Genomic DNA, 11,471 nt, shown 5'->3' on the forward strand with positions numbered 1-11,471 from the left:
TGCTGGAGAACGTAAGCAAGTGGGACATGACTCTTGAGTAAAGAAGTTTCATATGCACCAGCTCTCAGAACTTGACCCAAGGTGTCTAGGACAACCTGAACTAATTTCTTATGGAATATTGAGTTTCTGGAGATCAGCATAACTTAGAAAGCTTGGATTTTATTACATTATCTCAAAAAGCAAGATTCATCCCTCTTTTTTAAACAGCTGAGCAGTACTGCATTTATACCCCATTTTTGTTTGGTCCTGTCATCTGTTGATGAACATTTAAGCTGTTTCCACATCTGGGCTGATGTGAGTAGTGCGGCAATGAATATAATATATCTTTTCAAATCAGTGTTTTCATATTCTTGGAATAGATGCCTAAGAGTGATTTCCTATCTCATGGTATTTGTATTTTTATATTTTTCAAGAAATCTCCATACCTTTTGTTATAGAGGTAACAGCAATTTATATTCCCTTTAAGAAGTCATAACAAAGTGAGGCGGATCAACATGCGGGCGAGGAGACGCTGCGAGTAAGATCTCCCATTAAAAAAAAAGTTAATAGGGAGGAAAAGCGGCAGGTCCCAGGGAGAACTGGGACACGGAAGATAAACAGACGACTCCAGCAAACTACCCGAAGAAGAAAGTTGCCATAAAAGAAAACTAGAAGGGAGGAAAGCTCAGAACCCTGCTACCCTCCCCCACCCACAGAGGCGGCACTCTCCAACCAGCAGAGAGGAGGAAAACAACAAACCAAAACGGCCAACAAGAACAAACTACGCAGCAAGCGGGACTGTGAGTGGAAAGGAACTATTTCAGCCACGACACCCCTTGAACTGGAGCTGTGGAGAACCCTGCAGGATTTGCTGCGGAGGTGAGCGAACGGCTCCAGGCACCATTAAAGAAAAACAGAGACTCCCGGAGACCTGCAACAGCCCCGGGCTGGCCGGTAAGCTTGCGCGGAAAAGCGGCGCGCTTGAAAAGCAAACGCGGATCGCAGCTGCCCAGGTCCCCACGCCTGAGACCTAGGCTTGTGGGAGACGCATGGGGGCCCTAACTGAGGTGAAATTCCCTCACTGAGTAATCAGAAACCAGGCGCCCGGGCACGGGAGTGGGGTGCAAAAGGTGCCATCTCTGTGGACACTGAACTGGGCTACAGCCCATGTCCTGGTCCTGAGGGTTTTGGAACTGAGACCCAGGGCAGGAAATTCGGGGTGTGGGTTCTCCATAACAGTGAGGCACAAGGCAGACACAGCACCCCAAAGCTGTTGAGGTTTACCCTACCATTCCCGCTCTGTTCCCTGTCCCACAGGGTGAAAAAAACAGCTCCCCAGGGACACTAGGAGAGATCTCTGGCCCCACCTAGCTACCAGGAAAAAAAGTCACTAACACCCCAAAGAACAGGGATCTTTCTTCAGTAAAGACTGCTTGAAACCGACAGATGGCTCCCAGAGGAGCCAGAGGGGAGCAGAGAAGTTCACCCAAGATGCCGGCCAGTCCCAGCAACACAGTGTCCCAATGCATACGACAAATTAGAAAACAGACAGTAGGGAGTAGAAGAACCACACGCAACCTAACAATTCCTCAGGAAAAAAGCACACCACAAAAAGAAAACCACCCCCCAGATTGCAACGACAGTAACCTGGAAGAATTTCTGAGCCTTCCAGAAAGAGAATTTAAAATTGCCATGATTAAAAAAGTGACAGAACTCATAAAGGAAAACAATGATATGAGAAAAATAATCAACAATCAGAAGAATGAAATTGAGTCCCTAAAGGGGGAAGCAAAAGAAACGCAGGAGATCAAAGAATTAATGGAGAAACTAAAGAACTCTGGGAAAAGCAATGAAAGCAGAATAGATGAAATGGAAGAACGAGTAAGTACTCTTGAAGACACAGAAATAAAAAGAACCAAAACAGAAAAGGAAAGAGAAGTATGAAGGAAAAAGACCAAAGAAAGACTTTGGGAACTATCTGACTCCATGAGGAAAGGAAATATAAGAGTTATAGGAATACCAGAAGGAGAGGAGAGAGATGTAGGAACAGAGAAAATATTCAAAGAGATAATTGAAGAGAACTTCCCAAATGTGAAGAAGGAGCTGAAAATTGATATACAAGAAGCAAGAAGAACACCAAACTTCCACGACGAAAGGAAAAATACAGCAAGACACATAATAGTAAAGCTCCCAAGAATCCAGGACAAGGAAAAAATAATGAAGCTGACAAGAGGGAAGAAACAGATAACATTCAAAGGAAAGCCAATCAGGCTGACGTCAGACTTCTCCGAAGAAACACTACGGGCAAGGAGAGAGTGGAGGGACATAGTCAACAGACTCCAAGAAAACAGATGCCAACCAGGAATACTCTATCCCACAAAGCTCTCCTTCCTCTATGAAGAAAGAATAAGGACCTTCCCAGACAAACAGAAACTCTGGAATTTCATTACGACTAAACCCCCACTCCAAAAAATACTACAAGGAATCCTAAAGCCAGAACCTCAGAGGGATGAATAACAATGAAGGAAGGCCAAAAAAAAAGTTATTAAAAGAATAAATAAATAAAATCAAAGGAAGGACAAACACAATGGCAAATACAGATGCTAACATATCAATATTAACTCCAAATGTAAATGGATTAAACTCTTCAATAAAAAGACACAGAGTCACAGGCTGGATTAAGAAACAAAACCCAACCTTTTGCTGTCTCCAGGAAACACATTTAGCTACAAAAGATAAAAATAGACTCAAAGTTAAAGGATGGAAAACAATCCTACAAGCAAATGGACCAAAAAAGAAAGCAGGAACAGCTATACTTATATCAGATAAAACAGATTTCAAACTCAAAAAGATAAAAAGAGACCCCAACAGTCACTACATTATGATCAAGGGGACAATACTTCAAGAAAAAATAGCACTCATTAACATATACTCACCAAATGAAGGAGCATCAAAATATATCAGACAACTGTTGTCCTCTCTGAAAACAGACATCAGAGAAAACACATACGTAGTGGGAGACTTCAACACACCACTATCAACAATGGATAGATCAACAAGACAAAAAATAAGTAAAGAAACTAAAGCTCTAAGTAAGGACCTAGAGCATTTGGGCTTACCAGACATCTATAGAACACTAAACCCCCAAAAATCAGAGTACACATTTTTCTCAAGAGCACACGGATCATTCTCCAGGATCGATCACATACTGGGGCACAAGACAAACATCAACAAATACACCAAAACTGAAATCATACCAACCATCTTTTCTGACCATGAAGGCATCAAACTAGAAATAAACCATAAAAAGAAGGCAAGGAACTCTCCTACCTCATGGAGATTAAAAACCACACTTGTGGAAGACCACTGGACTAATGAGGAGATCAAAGAAGAAATTAAAAAATTCTTTGAATTGAATGGACAAGGAGGACACCAATATCCTAAATGTATGGGATGCAGCAAAAGCAGTAAGAAGAAAATAAGAGGAAAATATATAGCAATAGATGCTCACATCAAGAAACAAGAAAGAACTGAAAGAAACAACCTAATCTCGAAGCTCAAAGATCTAGAAAAAGAACAAGAAAAAAACCCCAAAACCAGCAGAAGAAAAGAAATAATAAAAACCAAAGCAGAAATAAATGAAATTGAAACTAAAAAAACAATCCAAAAGATCAATGAAACCAAGAGCTGGTTCTTCAAAAAAATCAATAAAATAGACAAACCCCTAGCTAGGCTCACAAAGTAAAAAAGGGAGAAAGCACAAATAAACAGGATCATAAATGAAAGAGGAGAAATCACAACGGTCACAGCAGAAATCAAAAGAATAATCAGTAACTACTATGAACAGCTATATGGAAACAAGTTCAACAATCTAGAGGAGATGGGCAAATTCCTACAACTCTACAATCACCCAAAGCTAGATAAAGAAGAAATAGAACACCTAAACAGACCAATTACAAGCAGCGAAATTGAAATGGTAATAAAAAACCTTCCCAAAAACAAAAGCCCAGGACCTGATGGATTTATAAATGAATTCTACCAAACATTCAGAGACAAATTAGTGCCTATCCTTCACAAACTCTTCCAAAAAATTGAGAAGGAAGGGACAATACCAAACATGTTCTATGAAGCCAACATTACACTAATACCAAAACCGAACAAGGACAACACAAAAAAGGAAAACTACAGGCCAATCTCCCTAATGAACACTGATGCAAAAATCCTCAATAAAATTTTAGCTATCAGAATCCAACAATGTATCCATAAGATAATTCACCACAACCAAGTAGGATTCATTCCAGGGACACAAGGATGGTTCAACATCCAAAAATCAATCAGCGTTATCCAACATACCAAAAAGAAATATAAAAACCATATGATAATATCAATAGATGCTGAGAAAGCTTTCGACAAAGTGCAACACCCATTCATGATAAAAGCCCTTGAAATTCTTGGAATACAAGGAACATACCTCAACATCATAAAGGCCATCTATGACAAGCCAACAGCCAGTATCATTCTCAATGGTGAAAAGCAGAAAGCAATTCCATTAAGATCTGGAACAAGACAAGGATGTCCATTCTCACCACTGCTTTTCAATATAATACTGGAAGTCCTAGCCAGAGCAATAAGACAAGAGAAAGACATCCAAGGAATCCAAATAGGAAAAGAAGAAGTCAAACTATCACTATTTGCAGATGATATGATAATATACAAAGAGAACCCCAAAACTCCACAGAAAAACTAATTCAACTCATCAATCAGTTCAGTAAAGTGGCAGGATAAAAATCAACACGCAAAAGTCAGTAGCCTTCCTATACACAAACAATAAATCTGAAGAAGAAGAAATAAAAAAAAACCATCCCTTTAATTATCGAAACAAAAAAAATCAAATATTTGAGAATAAATCTAACAAAAGAGGTAAAGGACCTATACAAAGAAAACTATAAAACACTGTTAAAAGAAATAGAAGAAGACACAAAGAAATGGAAAGACATCCCCTGCTCATGGATTGGAAGAATAAACATTATTAAAATGGCCATCCTACCAAAAGCAATATACAGATTCAATGCTATTCCAATCAAAATTTCAATGTCATTCTTCAAAGAAATAGAACAATTATTGATGAAATTCATATGGAATCACCAAAAACCACCAATAGCCAAAGCTCTCCTGGAAAAAAAAGAAGGGAATGGAGGCATCACACTCCCAGACTTCAAACTATACTACAAAGCCATAATCATCAAAACTGCATGGTATTGGAACAAGAACAGACATACAGACCAATGGAATCGAATAGAAAATCCAGAAATAAACCCACAGATTTATGGTCAACTAATATTTGACAAAGGAGCAAAGACTATGCATTGGAGCAAAGAAAGTTTGTTCAATAAATGGTGCTGGGAAAACCGGGTCGCTACATGCAAAAGAATGAAGCTTGACCACTACCTCACACCATACACAAAATCGACTCAAAATGGATTAAAGAACTAGACATAAGACCTGAAACCATAAAATATATAGAAGGAAATATAGGCAAAACACTACATGATATGCACATCAAAGACATCTTTACAGACACATCATCCAAAGCAGTGATAGTGAAGGCAGAAATCAACAGCTGGGACTACATCAAATTAAAGAGCTTCTGCACAGCAAAAGAGACAATAACAAAAACAAAGAGACACCCCACCAACTGGGAGAACATTTTTGCACACAACACTAATGATAAAGGACTGATCACAAAAATCTGCAAAGAGCTGATGAGACTCAACAACAACAAAGAAAATAATCCAGTGAAAAAATGGGCAGAAGAGCTAAAAAGAAACTTCTCTGAAGAGGAAATGCAAATGGCCAACAAGCATATGAAAAAATGTTCAACATCACTTGTAATCAGGGAAATGCAAATCAAAACTACCATGAGATACCATCTTACACTAGTGAGAATGGCATATATGAAAAAAACTAGCAACAACAAATGTTGGCGAGGGTGTGGAGAAAAAGGAACTCTTCTGCACTGTTGGTGGGAGTGCAAACTGGTCCAACCACTATGGAGAGCTGTGTGGAGATTTCTGGACCTACTAAACATAGAGCTTCCATATGATCCAGCAATTCCACTCCTAGGTATTTACCCAAAGGACACAGAAACAATTCCAAAGAACACCTGCACCCCTATGTTTATAGCAGCACTATTTACAATAGCTAAGCTTTGGAAACAGCCCAAAAGCCCAAAAATAGATGACTGGATCAAGAAGATGTGGTACATATATACCATGGAATATTACTCAGCATTCAAAAAAGATAAACACATGCAACTTGCAGCAACATGGATGGCGCTGGAAGGGATCATGCTCAGCGAAATAAGCCAGAAGGAAAATGAAAAATACCGGATGGTCTCACTCATAGCAGGAATCTAGAAAACTTAAATAAGGGATCAGGAAAATGAATAACTATAAGAAAGTGAAAATCAAAATCAACAAAAAGCTATGAACCAGAGACACTCTATGGGGTCTAGGGGGCGGGAGGGGAAAGATTGGAGTCAAAATAAGGGGATTGCAATTTTTTGGGGAATATAAAAATTAAATTTATTATAAAAAAAAGAAGTGATAACAAGATACTCAGTGTATGAAAAAAAGTATGATACAAGGGGGCAAGGGAAAATGTCTGAAAGGAAGAATGGATAGAGCAGGTCAATGTGACAATGATCAATACCTAGTGGGCACTAGAAAGGTTGCCGGGGGGCAGGGTGCTAAAGTCACATGTTGAAGTGTGAACTGTACTCTTGAAACCTACATCATATTCTGAACTAATGGTAGATCAACACAAATTGTTTAGAAACAAAACTAAAACACAAATAGTATTCCTACTTCATACACACACACACACAACACACACACAAACATCAGTTTACCCCAGGTTTATAAAATTCCATTAAGTGGAAGTCAAAGCCCTTAGCTTACAAAGCTCTACAGGAAATTCTTTATGAGTTTGGGTAAGGAAGATTTAGGCCAAAAAAGCAAAACCATAAATATTAATACATTTTCTTACATTAAAATTAAGAATTTATTCTCATTAAATATCAATATAAAAAGAGTAAAATGCTAAACTACAGATGGGGGGAATATATGTGTTATGAATAACAGACAAATAACTAACACCCAGACTGTGTAAAGAGCTGTCATGAATCCATAAGCACAAAGATGAACAACCCGATAGAAAAATTTGCCCCAAGGCTGGGTCTGGGTAGAGCAGGGGAAGAGCAGGCTTGTCAAACTGGGCAACTTACACAGGGCAGGACAGATGACAGAGGATGGTGCTGCTGGTGATTTCAGAGCTGGGAGAGAGAAACCCTCCTCAAGAGCAAAAAAAAGAAGAAAGAAATAGTGATACAAATCTATGGTGCCTAAGTGGGAGTTTCCTTCTGCTTCCTCAAACACATTTCTAGTTCTGTAATATTGCCCTGGTGTATTTTACATTTTTATTAAAAAGGTAAAGTTTTCATAAACGTAATTTCTTCTTACTCTGGCTTATATTTAAAAGTCTACTGTTGACATTCTTTTTTTTTAAAACATTTGTTAAAAAAGATTTATTTATTTATTTATTTATTTATTTATTTATTTATTTTATACAAGCACTGGGTACAGTCAGAAGCGTGGGAGTGTTAGAGAATTCACCAGAGCCAGAGCAGGGAACAGAACAGGCAGACTGACGAAGAAATACACTGCTGAGGGGAGCTTCGGGCTTGGCAGGCGGGGTCTGTCGCGCCATATGGGATCCTAGTCGGCGACCAGGGATTGAACCGGCGCTGCAGAGGCTCTGGGTAGCTTAGCAGCCCAGCGCTCAACCGCTGCGCCAATAGGGGAGGCCCTACTATTGACTTTCTAAAGATTAAATTGAGATAAAATGCACACACCTATTAAAGGAAAATTAAGCTGGAAATTAAAGATGTATGCAAAGTCTCTTTGCAAACCATGCCTCTCATATGATAAAGAAAAACAATTCAACGATATTGGTTCCAGGTGGTGAGGCAGACTTATTCCCTGTGATCACTGCAGGTGGAGGGGCCACTCCAGTGGGATTTTGCAACAGCACAGAGTGGGGTTTGAACTTCAAATGGAGCCTGGGCAAGTGGGAATTTAGAGCCAAGGACAAGGGTGAGGATCAGAGGATATAAAATTACTCAGAGGAAACACCAAGGTGATGGGGATGGGGATTCTGGCTACACTGACTTAACAGGATCTTTGCTGAAGGCAGAACAAAGTGATGAGACACCTGCAGGATGGTGGCAACTGAGGAATCTGACCAGGTCATAGAAATGACTAAACTGGAGAACTGTTGCTCTGACGTAGCAGAGATCTTGCTAAAACTGGATTTGAAGGTGGCACCTATGGGGTCGCCTAGACACAGAGTCCTCAGGCTCAATCATTTCCCCTGAGGCCCCGTCATCTGCCTCTCCACACTCAGAGCTGCTGAGCCTGCTCCCCAGAGAAATAACATGAATGGGCAGCTGGGGCTGCTGAACAGGGAGGTTTTTGTTCAGGGCTCAACCACTGTGGGAGGAACATGTGTAATCTGAAAGCAGTAATAGACTGCAACATCCTCAGCCTCCACCCTGCTGATCTTCAGGGTGAAATCTGTGCCTGCCCCGCTGCCACTGAACCTGTCTGGGACCCCAGAGGGCCTGTTGGAAACCTTATAGATCAGGCGCCTTGGAGACTGGCCTGGCTTCTGCTGGAACCAATACAAATAGGTGTTTCCACCACTATGTTGGAGGCTCTGACTGGCCCTGCAGGAGAGGGAGACCTGCTCCCCGGGGACGACAGGCAAAGAGACGGGGGTCTGGGTCAGCACAACCTCCCCACTGGATCCTGAAGAAAGGAGGAAGAAATACAAGGTCATGAACAAATTTATGAACCATTTTCATACATTTCCTTTAATTACTTCTTGCTACATCATTGTGTTTTTGATTACCTATTGACTGATAGTGAAAACATCTACATTCAAAACTGATTTGCAGAATCCCTAGAATCCTTCTCTTTCTGTGTCACAGTTCACTAGAGCACAGGTCCTTGACACTGAGTCCTAATCCTCTCCTGCTGCTCACCAGACACTGAGAGGCATGTGTCTAAAGCGTGTACAGAATACACAGGAGTGGTCACCCTCACTCATCACCCAACCCTTGCTCTTTTCTCCCCTCCCCTCTGCCTTACCTGGGGTCCAGAGCATCAGCAGCCCTAGCAGCTCAGCAGGGAACCTCATTTTCAGAAGCTGACTGAGTTGCCCCCTGAGTCAAGGCAAGATCAGAGCTGGCCTTTTAGCTGAGACTTGCCAGGGCAGCTCCTCCCTGGGGACCCTCATGCAAATGCCCTGTGATGGGGGGACAGCTGGGTGGAGAGAACCAAAAAGAGGACACAGGAAGCTCTTGTGAGGAGAGAGAACACAGTATTCTCTCTGTGTGGAGGAAATGCTTGTGGTAGAGTACATGCTCCTTCAGTGGTGCTGGGAGGATCTGGCTGTGAGAGGCTGGCCCAGGTGCAGGGACAGGGCTGGACAGAGAGCAGCCCCGCCAGCCCTCAGTGTCCTTGGTTTTAGAGTCTTTTGTTGACGTCCTTAACTAATGTTGAACCACTTAACTCAGCTTTTAGTCTTGCTTTTTCTTGCAGCACTTTCATTGCTTCAAGTCTCAAATTTAAAATAAATATCAAAACACTGGAAAATTAATCTCCCCATTACTTGAATCCCATCTCCCCCACTTTTCCCTCCCTCCACAGCCTCTCAGTTGCCCATCATCACAGTTTCTTCCCAATACCATCATGGAATGCAGCTAGTTCAAGAATTCTCTGGTTGTGTCTGTTATAGAGCAAAAATCCAACCTCATTAACTTTATAGCTCTAACTGGTTTTATTAAATGACTAATGAACAGTCAGCATCCCTTCTAGAAAGTGCACATGTGTTTCAAAAAGTTACTCAAAAAGGAAGTTTTATAGTTGGAAAGATGGTGGGACAAGTAAAAAAATAAGTCGGGAAAAGCCACCTCCATCAAGGGAAAGCAGGGGGCCTTATCTTGTGTGTGAGCCCCTAGGGCTAACCAGGAAGCTCCTGATTGGCTATTTTAAATACCACTTTTGGGAGAGGCTGCTGCTCTGCAAAGGGAGAGGTTTGGGGTGCTACAAAGGAAAAGTTTGATGAAAAGAAGCACCCACATAGTCACAGGTGAGCAGAAGGTCTGCTGCCCCAGGCCAGTGCAGAAATCCCACTGTTACAGTCTTCGCCTTCAGAGGGACTCACTGCTTTGTGGAGTGGCTGGCTTGTTGCTGAGTTTGGATAGCTATAGAGAATTTGAAAGGAACCAGGATAATACAATGGCTCTCAATCTCCATGTCTTCACCTCTGTTCACTTGGTAGTCTGGCCCCTACTTGGATCTGTGCCTTGTGTTCTAGACATTAGCACTAAGGAGTTTTAGTTCCTATAGCTGGGTTAGTGGCCAATCCCTTCTATGGCCTCCTCCAGCTCCTGGCATTCTGTGAGTCAGTGTCTGATCTTGTGGTGTCTCCATTCCTACTTTTCTATTATTATCTTCATCACCCACTCACCTGTTTAACATGGCGGATACAAGAGTTAGGTGGTGACTGGATGGAGCCTGAGGTAACACCTGACCGTGCCCTCACATCTCAAATGTTGTTCTGAGGACTCGAGACTCAGATAAACTTTGGTCCTATGTCTCTCCACAAAGAGCTCTGACTGCATAGACTTTGTAAGATCAAGGGGTGCTTTCAAGTCTTCAGCAGAGTTTCTCCTTGTCAGTTGTCTAAGAATGCTAGAAATCAGTCTCCTTTGTTTAAGAAAAATGTGAGAAGCTAACTGCAGGCTTTCCTTTCTTTGTTGAAGAACAATTAGGTAATGTCTGTATGCTTATAACTCAGTATGTATATAAGGACAGACCTCTCTTCAGGACCTCTCTCAGATTCTCATCCGAGAATCTCAGGATGGTCTCCCGGACAAATAATCCTCACTTTGTCTCTGAATAATCTGTTCAATAAATTGCTCATTTACTATACTTTAAATTCACTCTCTTTTTCAGTTAATACAGATAGAGGAATAGGTGTAGATAGATGCAGCTATATAGATATATGGCTGGATGAAATTCCCTTCAGTGATGGAATAGCATGAACAAAACATAACTATATATAATTATAGAACCCTTTTCTGAATGGCCTTAGAGCAATTCACCCGATTTGACAAGACCTGTGCACACGGTCTAGTTGGTGATACTCTGCATGTTTTGCCGTGAATTCAGAGAGGTGGGGTGAGAGCAGGACATTGTTTTGACACTCTGTATAGCTTCGTCTCCCAATTTGTCACCAGCAGCAGTTCCAACCCATATTCCTTTGGTCAAGGTTAGAGACACTCACCATTCTGAGTATCAAAGGGGTCCAAAGAGACATTCCTTTTAGTAGAGGATTTTTAGAATAACTTTTGACCCTTTTCAACA

Source organism: Talpa occidentalis, unplaced genomic scaffold, assembly GCF_014898055.3.
Source record: "Talpa occidentalis isolate TD23 unplaced genomic scaffold, MPIMG_talOcc4v2.1 talOcc4.5, whole genome shotgun sequence".
Taxonomy (NCBI): domain Eukaryota; kingdom Metazoa; phylum Chordata; class Mammalia; order Eulipotyphla; family Talpidae; genus Talpa; species Talpa occidentalis.